The following is an 11,521-nucleotide window of genomic DNA, read 5'->3' on the forward strand; positions in this document are numbered from 1 at the left end:
AGAGCCCTAATTGGCACCCATGTTTTGGGAGCTGCCTGCCTTTACCTCTTCACCACTCCCCCTCCTGCTGAATGCAGCTGAAATGTCACCTGTCCTCTCTTCCTCCCTCCCTCCCATGCCCTCCCTCCCTCCCTCCCTTGTTTCCCGCTCTACCAGAAGTTCAACTCACATGCAATGATGCATCCAGATGCAGTAAGCGTGTGCTCAGGACGTATAATAAGCACTTGGCTCCTACAGGCTGCATTTCAGCCTTGGGCTTCAATGCACTTCAGCAAAATGATGGAGATGCTACCTTCCCTGTGCAGAGGGGCAAGGTGACTCACACAGGGATGCCCAGCCTGCCTCTGCCCAAGCTGGGGGAAAGTGCAAGCAATCTAATCCCTGCCTGATCCTTCTCCTTACTTAGATAGGCAGATGTCCTGCCTGTCTCTGGGTGTGTTTGCCTGAGAGACATCGCCCCAGAGGTGATGTACGTGCATGTGAACATGCAGATGTGTGAGCACAGGTTGACCTTGTTTTGGCTATGAGTGTTTGTGCACACATGTAGGCAGATGTGTGAGTGCTGGCAGGCATTTCTAGGCATTTCTTGGCCCTACTGCCTTTCCCAGCAGCTGGGCTGCCTGCCTGGCTACTTTTCACACTCCTGTGTGGCCAGGGAAGGGGGATATGGATGGTCAGCAGGGGCTGATCCAGCACAGAGTCTGGGAGTTACTGGGAGACAGAACATGTGACTGCTATGTCACAGCAGCTTGCTGGCTAATGATGGCTCTATCCCAGCTCAGCCCTGGCTCCTGAGAGTTGTTGGGCTTGGAGTGCCCAGGTTAGCTTGGCAGCCAGCCCACTTAACAGCCACATGTCTTAGACAAGCAGCCTTCTCCCAGGAATTTTGTGGGGCAGCCTTTTTGGTAAGGTTGGTGTTGCACTGGCCTGAATTGCAGAGGAGTGGGAATCATTCTGAAATGCTCGTGACCAATTTGGGACCTTCACCTGAGCCCTGCCCCTCAGTTGACATCAAGGCAGCTCCATTTGGTGGCTCTGGAGTACTGATGGTGACAAGAAGCCACATATCGTTCTTACCCTCATGTACACAGAATATTTTATGGGTCTCTTCTTGTTGTGTTGTTGTGAGGAGTTGTTCCACATAGGACTCTTCCTCCTCCTCATCTCCCATTTGCTAATGCTGGAGTCCTTTCCTTCCTGTCCAACTCATTAGCACCTGCTTGCTCTGCACCTTGCTGAGTCCTGTCCTATGTGTCCCAGTGGGCTGCATACAGAGCAGGAGAAGGAGAACGCTTTTTCCCTCAAAGCCTGTACAGCAGAGAGGGTAGGATGAGGAGACATGGAGCCTGCTTGTGCTGCAAGTTTGTGATAACTCCTGCTCTTCTTGCCCAGGCCTCCTGAGCAGCCCTTGGGGATGCATAAGGCACACTGCGGTGCCATGCAGATATTAGCTGGTTACCAGCACTGAAGTGGCTGTGTCAGCAGGACAGATTGGTTTGGCCAAGTGTGGTGGCTCCATGGATCTCCTTCAGCTCCAGCTGTACTGTGGGGCCCTCAGTGCTCAGACAGATCATTCTTCTTGCTCCATCCTCAGCAAATGGAGAACTCTTCCCCTGCAATTTTGGTATGCTCCAAGCACTCTCTTCCCACCCTCTGGCAGAGGGCTGGCAGGGGAGCCTGGGGAGCAGGTGCGGCCATGCTGACGGCCGGGTCAGTGGTGTGAAGCCATGGGAAGAGGCAGGCACCCTGCATCAAATTCCCAGCCTGACTCGAAGTGATGGAGCAGAAAGAGTGAGTGACAGGGAGGGCAGAAGGCAGGATGGGAGTGATGAAGGAGCTGGGGGAGGGGAGTGAGAGACTGGGCTGTAGCCTGGGAGCAGAACAACAAATTGGCTTATTATTAACCATAACCCCCATCCCTTCTAACCTTGCATATGATAAACTGTTCTCTGATTCTTCTTTTTTTATTTTTGTGTTCCTTTTTTTTTTTTATTCTCCCTCAGGCGCTGCTTTAGCTCAAATTTAGCCTCCAATATTTATATCTTTCTGTCTCTTCTATTTTCTTTCTTATTTGGAAAATATACTCAAGAGGACCGTGGGACTTAGGAAGAGTCAGAAGCACAGTGTATGCCACATTAGATCAGTTGATCTGTTCCAAGATCTTAATTTCTGCCTATACTTCATCTTCATGGAAAAATTAAACTGCCCATCCCAGTGAAAAATACAGCTCTGTGATGTGAGGTTTGATGAGAAACACCTTCCTTACTCTCCCCATGGCAGTGCACACCTTGAAGTGTCAGGTTTGTTTTCCATTTGATGATATTTGGTATCCAGCAGATTTTCCAGCTGGGTGCTGGTACAGGATGACCCACTGTGTGGATGTTGAGCTGGGACTGGGCAGACCTCGATTTGCATCCACTCTGCGGGGTGATCTTGGATGGATCACCTCCTTTCTCTGGACCTCAGTTTCCTTGTCTCTAGAATGAGAACTAATAAGATGTTCCCTTTCATCAAGTGCTTATATAACATCTCTCCAGCTGAAAAATGCTGGAGGAGATGCCTTGTTTTGTACAATAGAACAGAAAGTACCTCAGCTTTCTCTAGACCTGGAAAATTCCTCACTGATAGCATCAAGTACGTGGAAGGGCATATTCCCCCTGATGAGGGGGAAATCAGTATACACCATGCTTCAGATAGAGCTGGGAAGAGATATTGGGGAGATAATCACCCCAATGGGAAAGGTTCCTCTCAGCTTATATCATGGGGATTTGATCTTGTTTCATCTTGCTCCAGAGCCTAGACTAAGGACTGTTGGATGAAATAAATTTTTGGTTATGTCAGAGGGCAGGTGAATCTCAAACCTTTCATGTTGTGCCAGTTTATGCTTTTGATTCAGGAAAAGGCATCACTGCAGCCACCCCTCTACTGCAGTGGTGAGTCCTGTAATAAAAAGCAAATTTTCCTTTTCAGTCCCATATTGTTTTGTGCCTTTAGTCCACAAGCTTCCCTGCCAGAGGGTACAGTATAATGGAAAAAGGTTGAATCTATCCACATTTTTGGCATCCTCTACCATTTGAGCTGGAAATTATCTACTACCTTTTCTGTGCTTGTGATGCTCTCAGGAAAAGCAGTGTCTCAGTCAAAGTGATGTTTTTCCTGAACCATAGCAAACACGAATGTGTCTCACCTTTTTGTCGATCTTACTGCATATAGACTTCAATCTCGTACTTTTCCACTTCTGCCCCTGGTCCCAGGACTTCTTGGCCCAGGCTATGCTGTGCAAACCCATCACGAGGTGGCACCACAAGACTGCCTTTCCTGTTATTTTGTCTTTGTTAAATCTCCCTCATTTTCTCTTACTAGCCCCTGTTGTCCTCTTGTTTTTCAACCCATTGCTGCTCCATGCCATGCAGCTGACTGCAGACATTTGTCTGGTTTTCCTGGAGGCTCCCCTGGATCCAAAGCCAGCTGAGATAAAGCAGCTGTTCAGAACATGGCACAGAGCCTCAAAGAGTTAAGGCCAAAGTGATGGATAGGTGATGAGAAGGACTGTCTGTTATTTGAGGTCCAGGTTTGCTCTCTCTTTTTTTAAGGAGCGGTGAACATACCTGACAGGAGACACCGGTCTACTCTGGGGTGCTCAATAACCCTTTGCTGCCTTTGTCTCAGCTCCCTGGAGTAGCTGCTGATTGGAGGATGTCTCTTGCCTGCTCTGGCCTCCCTCCATGTGAGGGCAGGCAGGGGCTGCCTGAAAGAGCCAGGGAGCACAACTGTGCCAAGAGGGTAACAGATCTCTTGGAGGCTGTTGACCTCAACCTAGTTAGAGCCTGTCCTTCTGCAACAGGCATTTTGCAAGCACTTACACACTTGAGGTTAGCTTGCTTATGCTCTCCAAGTGAAGTGCTGGTCCTTCTTGCTTAGAGGATGATCATGCTGCTCTATGCAGGCTCTGCGTGTTGTCCTTTGGATGATCCAGGAGGTGAAGCAGGTCAAGATGGCTCAACTTTGCTGCTTGCCCAGCAGCTGGAAAACCAGCTCACTAATATTTTGAGTGAAGGTGAGAAGGTTTTGAGCAAGATGACATACAGGTACTGTATGAGACAGTCTCCTAGAGATGGGTGTACCTCAGTCTAGGTCCAAACCCAAGGGATGCCTTGGGGAACCTCAGATCCAGGTTTCATCATTGGGTCTCACAGACCTACATCTAGAGAAGATTCATACAGGACCTTTGAAGACAGTGTTCCCCTTCCCAGCAGCAGCTAAGCGAACTGCAAAGGTGATTTTCCTTTCCTAGACTGAGTTGTTGGGTTAAATTAAATTCCATCGCTTGGAGACCTCTCCCTCAAATGCACACCCTCTCATTATGCTTTTCTTTTCGATTGTTGTTTTTCATAGCAAATCACCTTTTTGTAAATGGTTTTTGTCTCCCATCTAGAAACCTGTCTGCCACCATAGCTCAGAGATGCCCTTTAGGGGCAGACATTCCTTTTTCCCTTGCACTCTCTTTGTTTCTCTCCTCTGCTGTAGGGATTAATTTATATTTTCCCCTCTTGCCTCTTGCTGAGCTCTTCTTTTTTTACCATCTCCTTCTCCACTGTTTCGGATGAGGAGGGAGGAGCTCAGGAAATCTCACAGCTTGCAGATATTATGGATCCAAAGTGGCTTTCAGTGTAACCAGAATTGGTCCTTGTGTGCTCAACCATCTATTTCAGCTCTGCTACGCCACTCTGGACTTGTAATTTTGGGAAACCCAGACAGGTTTGTGCATGTCCTGCAGCCTCATGTACGTGTGCATTCCCTGTCTCCAATGTTAAACTTTTAGAGGGGCTTCTTTTCCAATGTGTAAGATGATGCTGTGTTTATCAGGTGGTGTGAAAGGAAGGCAGGACCAGGCAGAGAGGAGGAATGGATGTGTGGGACTCCTCTCTGTGGGCACTTGGATCTCCTGTGCAGCTGATGGACAGGTTGCAGCCCATGTCTGAAACATGATGATTGACAAATGGGAAAGCAACCATGGCACCATGATGCCATCATTGTGCAAGACACAGGCACAGGTGTGAGGGAGGGTGCTGTGGGGTGCCAGTCATGTGGGTCCCCTCTGTGAATCCCTAGCTCTGGCAGATCACAGGTGAAAAGAATTGTGCAGGTCTCATCTGGATGCCTTCTGCTGATAACAAAATCCTTTTTCTGGTAGCAAAAGAGGAGAATAGCTGGCAGTGGCTGTCAGCTCTTCCTTGTTGAGCACCTGATGCCCAAGTGTGACAGGTAGGTCCTAAGGCATGTCATCAAAATGGTGTCGTGCCCTGGCGCGGTGGGCTGGAGAAGGTAGGGATGCTCTCTGCCAGCCCTGGGACACATGGCTGGGCTCCAGAGAGGACCTTCATGCTGAAACAATGGGACAAGGGACCTCTGGGAGGGAAAAAATGTCCATCTTGAGAGCAGTGTAACTATCAGGATCAGTGGATTAGGAGGTGGCATGGGATCTGGTTGCCAGCCTGGAATGGTTACTGGGAGCACCAGGCCAGGTCTGAAACGCATCGGCAGCTCTGTGAGAGGAGCTGTGCTTAAGAGGCACAACACTGAATCATTTTCCAGAAATCCCCTGTCAGTCTACCCGTAAACACTGGGGAGAGTGGAAGGTGGGGACATGCGTTTCTTCAATTTCCTACAACAAAGCAAACATAAAGGGGATTATGAAGGCAATGCTGGGGAAAAAGAGAGGAAGATTTAGAAGGGAAGGGAACATTAAGATTTAGAGGGATAAAATACAGATTGAAGTTGTTGGGCCAGAACAGAAGAACTTCTCAGTCTATATATTTAGCTCAGTGAGGTATATAAACAGAAACCTACAGCCAGCTCAGCCACTTCTCCCCCAGTGGAGTGAGTCATCAGCCCTTGGATCTAAAGTTAGGTTCACGTCAGAGCTTGCACTCTCTCATTTTATTTTTCTCTTTCTATTTTGAAGGGTGTGGGAAAAGCTGAGCACCATCTCCTGGAAGCAGCAAATATAACCCCACAACAGCAACAGATGCTGGACCTGATGCCCTACCTGGGAGCACTGTGACAAAGCCTGATTTCTGTCTGGCTGCTCTTCTTCGTTTCTGCATGCCTGGGGATGAGCTCAGCCAACATGCAGCCATGGCTAACCTGGGCATGCAGTGGACCGAGCTCTGAGGGATCTGTGCACTGTGCAGATGAGCTGGAGAGTGGGATGGGCTGCGCAGTCATTCCTGGGGGCAACAGCAACATGATTCTCAGCGATGGACAGTGTTTGGCCCCCTTATGCTGTGCAGGAGAGCAGGATTTGCCATCAGGGCTGGTAAGAAGGACTGGGCTGGGTCAGCCTGGCAGGAGGCAGGATGATGCCTGTGAGACTCGGTTAGAGGCTGCCTATAAATCCAGTGTAGGTTGTTGCCTGGTAAGCTCAGCCCACAGCCACCTGCAAACCTGCAGAAGAGAGGGCTGCATCTCCCCAGGCTATTCCTGCAGTCTCTATGCTTTGATATGGCTCCCCCTTTTGTGTTTGTTCCCTCTCCCCTGGTCTAACCTCTGAAACAGTTGCAGTGAATCACATACTTTCCCTATTAACTCACCAGCCAGTGCTGCTGGCTCAGGTAGTGACAGGGACAATGTGAACTTTCCTGTTCCTCTCAAAATCACAGAGAGGACAGTGAGGGACCCCTGGAAATGCTCTGGATGCATCTGTAGGACCAGCTCGTGCCATGCTCACCTCTGGTGTGATCTACCCCCAGATCTCTCCCAAGACAGCCCACCTGTATCACTCAGGGCAGATGACAAAGCTCTTTGAAAGTGCCTTGGGGGTTGAAGATGGAGCCCTGTGACTACTGTGAGCTGCAGGACGAGACATTCATCTTCAGTCTCTTCCCTTACGGATGGTGGAGAGGAGGGTCTTGTTCAGGGAGGGCAATGTCTTCCCAGCCCAAGGCTTGAAATTGCTGCCGTGGGGAATGCCTGTGGTGTAGGTACCAGCAAGCCCATGGAAATCCTCCTCAGTACGTACAGATGCGGAGGGGTGTGGAGATGAGGGGGCTCTGCTCTGGGACATGAGCTGCCCTGGGCTTGCTTTTTTCACCAGCTCCAAATTTGTGAAGTGATGAGTGGCATGGCTCCATTTCCCCACACGGCCCCTTTCCCTCTCCCCTCCTTCCAGGCTTGTTGTGTGTCTTTACTGATTTGGATGGTTTGTCTGAGTGAGTTCAAATGTCTCGCTATCCCCATATGTGGGCAAGCAAACAGACAAACAGACATGATCCTGGAATGTAGACATGAGTGATGACCCACAGATTATCCTGAGTGTGTGTTTGTGTGTCTCTGTTCTCCTGTGCCCCTCTGCATGTACTCTTTCTCTTCCTTTACCATTTTAGTTTTTTTGACTCTCCTTGCTGCTCTGTTTCTCCATCCTACTTCACCCTCTCCCTCTCTCTCCTGCCCTCCTCCTCATTCTCTTTTTCTCATTTGATATTCATGCATGAATAAATTCAATTGCATTTTTCCCTGTTCCCCCTGAAGGGGCTTGTTGGTGAATTGCCAGCATCTGAAATCATACAATGCTCAGATTCATCATTTTGGGGACAGAATTGAAGCCCTTCTATTTCTCAGGAAGGAATAACAGATGCTTTTCATGAAGAGAGGGAGTAGCAAGTGTCTTGTGGTTGGTGAGGAAGAAGACAAGGGAATTAACTTTGGCAGCACAGGGTGGACTTGCTAGCAGAGGGGACTAGAAGGTCAACCAGCCCCTCTGGTGTAAGGCACACATAGGTGTGTGCATATGGAGTGAGTGCCTATGGTTGCTGGCATGTTTGCTACGTGTGGTGCTAGTGGTGCACTTAGGGATGAGTAATATCTCTTAGGGGGCTGCCCAGAATTGGTTGCAGCAGGAGCTGTCTCGGTGGGGTGTCAGCAGCCTGGCACCAGGGTATTTAGAGCCATTGTCTAGAGATCTGTCTGGGCATCTGCCTCAGGCGACTCTTGGGACACTTACATGGCTCTGGTATCACCCCAAACTACTGTGGGTCTGGAGTTGTGCCCAGCACCACATCTCCATCACACTGAGAAGCTGAGGTTGTTATGTCACAAAATCATGCCCATCCTGCACATTGAGGGGCTTCCTGATGTGGATGGGCACTTGCTGTCTCCCTGCTTCGACATGGGAGCCTTCCAGCTCATGCGGGACAGTGAACCCAGGGGCCAAAAGTGATCAGATCCTGCACAGTTTCAATACAAACAGGCTCTGACCCATTGTGGGAAGAAGTCTGACCACCACAAAAATTTTTTTTCTTGGAAAAAAATCTCTTTCCATCTTGTGGAAGATGCATATGTTCACCGTGGAACTGCAGCCCTGGTCAGAAGACATGGAAAAAGAAAGGCTGTACTTATCTGAGGAAGGGCTGTTTTTCATGAGAGCTGTTAATAAGGTAAATTTGATGCTCACAACATTCTCATTGTTTACAACATTGCTATTTTTTATTTTTTTTTTAGCAGTCCTGGTGTTGCCTGAGGATCCTCTGAGGGCTGTGTTTGCCTTTCAGGAGAGGTAACAAGATTAGACACTTTATTAAGCACAAAAGTGTTATGCTAAAAGCGGACAGCAGCCATCGTCTTTGTTCAAAAGACTTTTAAGGGCCTCATGAGAGAGAGTGACATGCCAACCACCTTGCTCCAAGGCTCCAAGGAGCTTGGCTGATGTCATGTAAATGGCTAGAGGCTCCTTGACATCTGCCTCACATCCCTGGCATGGCAAAGCCAAGCCACACAGACATGAATGGCAGAAGAGAGGATATCAATTGGGTGTTTTTCACCCTAAATGGTGAAGGCACGTGAGCTGCCTTGAGCTAAAACCAGAGTGGTTCTGACTTTACCAGAAGGTGGGCTTGCTTCATTGACTTCCCACAGAGACTTAACGTCTGAGGGCCTGTTTCACAGTATGACTAAAGTGCTTGGTTTCCCAGCCATTTTTAGTTTAGATGTGTTAATTACTCTGACCCAGCTATTCCAGCCATGCACGCAAAGCTGTGACAGTCGGTGCAGATATTATCGTGGCAAGGAAGGTTTGGTTTGGAGAGGCTTTGTGTATCCCTGCAAGGAAGCTGAGGTGCTTTTGGGCTGTTGTGCATATTGTACCATACCTCAACTGGTAACTTGGCAATTTTTAGCTCCTTATTTACAATATATGCCTACAGCAGAAGCAGGAATGTCTGTCTCTTGTAACACCAGCGGTTTTATTGTCTGAACAGGCAAAATCTGTGAAAAGCCTTGAGGACTGTGATGGCTTCATCTCTTTCCCAGACCTGACTCAGGGGTCCCCAGCAGAAAAATGCTCCAAGAATTAGGGACCTGTGCTGACACAGGGTAGGGCTGCTCAGCCTTGGAATGGGACCTGTGAAGGAGATGCTGGGCTAGCCATCCATTGGATGAGGCTGAGGGCAGCTGTACTCTGTTTAGGCATTGGAAGGTGGGATCCCTGCATGTTATCCATCCCCCTCATTTCCCCCTGGAAATATTGTTCCCACCACCTGAGTTCCCGTAACAGATCTAGTAGTAGGATAGGGGGAAAGAAGGAACTGGTTTTGAGGGAAGGACTTTGGGGGGGGATTGTTAGTTTATTTTTTTAACTCTTCCCAAGGGATAATTCTCTAACCTACTTGATCTGTGACTTGTGGAGGGACACGTGTTTACAAGTTTAGGGAAAGGCAGGCATGCTGAAAGCCTGTGTCCATCAGAAAAGGAATGATGAGTGGGTTGAAGGCAAGGACAAATCAGCTGTCCTGAGACCCCATGGATGTGAGTGTGTGATGGTGTAAAAGGAGATTTCTTCCTTTCCCCGAGTGTTGTTAGAATTCCTGCATTCTCTACCTCTAATTGTAGGTTTCCCCAGAAGACATTTGGTGTCACTGTAAGGACGGCGTTTCACTCTCCCTCTCTGCCTGTACAGTTATTCTCTCTCTCTCACTGTGCAGTTTGCTCCATAAGCTGTTGGTGAACATATCATGAGACAGAGAGAGAGACACAGACAGGCAGAAACCACATACCAGCCCTTCCTCCTCATTTTCCCGTCATGGAATAGCTAACCTTGCCCTCACCCACACCTCCATCACCTCTCAGCATCCCACAAATATTTTGACCCTCTCTGGTCTTTTTGGCAGGAAGCTTCAGTCACTTCTTAACACCACCCGCCTGGAAAAACATACAGACAAAGCCCCCCCCAAACACTCCTGAGAAGGAATAGGTCCTTTTTAAACCTCTTTTCATTTGCTCTGACCCTGGAGATTCAGACTCCAGCCTGAGCAGCTACAATTTCTTATCATGTATTCCCCTTTTAAACCATCTCCTTCCTGCACACGCTCAGTCCTTGCAGGCACGGATCTAATACAACTCCTCGCTTCTCGCCGGCAGGTTCTTTGCTCCCCATCACTCAGCTGATCCCGATCTTTTTTTTTCCTATCCCCCCCTCCCCGGGCACTGAGGTGTGTGTATCTGTGTGTGAGTGTGCCTGTGTGCAAGGGGGGAGGTGGGGGGCCTTTTTTTTTCTCGGTAGAGGGATTTTTTCAGTGCATCCTCATTATTATTTTATTTTGATTCTCTGACTTGGACACTTCTCTCTTGGAGACTGCTTTTCCATGCAAAGGTAGGTGAGACGCATGCACACCTGGCTAACCTTGTGTCTGTCTCATTTTGCTTGGTTTTGCTGTCCTTTTAATAGAAAACTTGCGCCCACCCATGTACCTGCATCATTCCTGTTTTGTTTCATACCTGTTTTCTCTCTGTCAGAAGTAAAAGCTGAGGGTAGACATGTATGTAATGTTAATAATTCTGCTGTCTTTCCAGAGAGGAAAGTTATTTCTCTGTGCATGTTCAGTGCCCATATATGTGAGACTGCTTCTGTTTACCCAACAAGTAGTAATAATTGATTTTGGTGTGTGTTTTGGGCAGCAGTGGTGGTGGAGAGGGAACAACTGTATGTCCAGCAGTTCATGTCCATGAGCGATTGCAGCAGGGAATGTGTATCTCACAGATAATCAGCAGCTCTTTATATACAACTATAAATGATACAGGGAGTGTGAATAATCGCAAGAATTTCAATTTAGCCCTGGCTAGTTTGTTCTGTTATGATAGGGAAGAGTAGTGGGAAAGAGGAAGGGTTACAAAATCTCCTCCTTGGAGAGATAACTGCCTGAGACTTGTAAATATGTAACTTTTCTTTAAACCCTCTCACTGTTTAGGGTTTTCTTGGGTTTGGGGTATTTTTCTACTTTGTAAAGCAAGACTAGGGTCTTGGATTCAGGTTTCATAAACTGTCTTTTCTTGTTTTGTTTATGGTTATTATTGCATATGCAACATCCAAAGTGTCTGAAAAGGGACAGGGAATAGGAGGTACTTTAATATAGCAAATGCATCATCTTCTGTACATCACTGGAAGCTGCTGGCTGAAGGCAGGGGGTGGATGGGGGGAGAAATAGAAGAATTAAAAAAAAAAAGAGAAACAGAAATAGTATTAGATGTT

General features: G+C 48.1%; 1 long non-coding RNA gene across 1 annotated transcript; it reads left to right on the forward strand.

The window, feature by feature from the left end:
- The first annotated feature begins 777 nt into the window (after positions 1-777).
- LOC113957854 lies at positions 778-6,769 on the forward strand. The gene is made up of 3 exons (XR_003531313.1): positions 778-910; positions 5,195-5,265; positions 5,966-6,769. It is a non-coding gene; the product is annotated as an uncharacterized LOC113957854 (long non-coding RNA).
- The last annotated feature ends 4,752 nt before the right edge of the window (positions 6,770-11,521 follow it).

Source organism: Corapipo altera, unplaced genomic scaffold, assembly GCF_003945725.1.
Source record: "Corapipo altera isolate COAL_440 unplaced genomic scaffold, ASM394572v1 1, whole genome shotgun sequence".
Taxonomy (NCBI): domain Eukaryota; kingdom Metazoa; phylum Chordata; class Aves; order Passeriformes; family Pipridae; genus Corapipo; species Corapipo altera.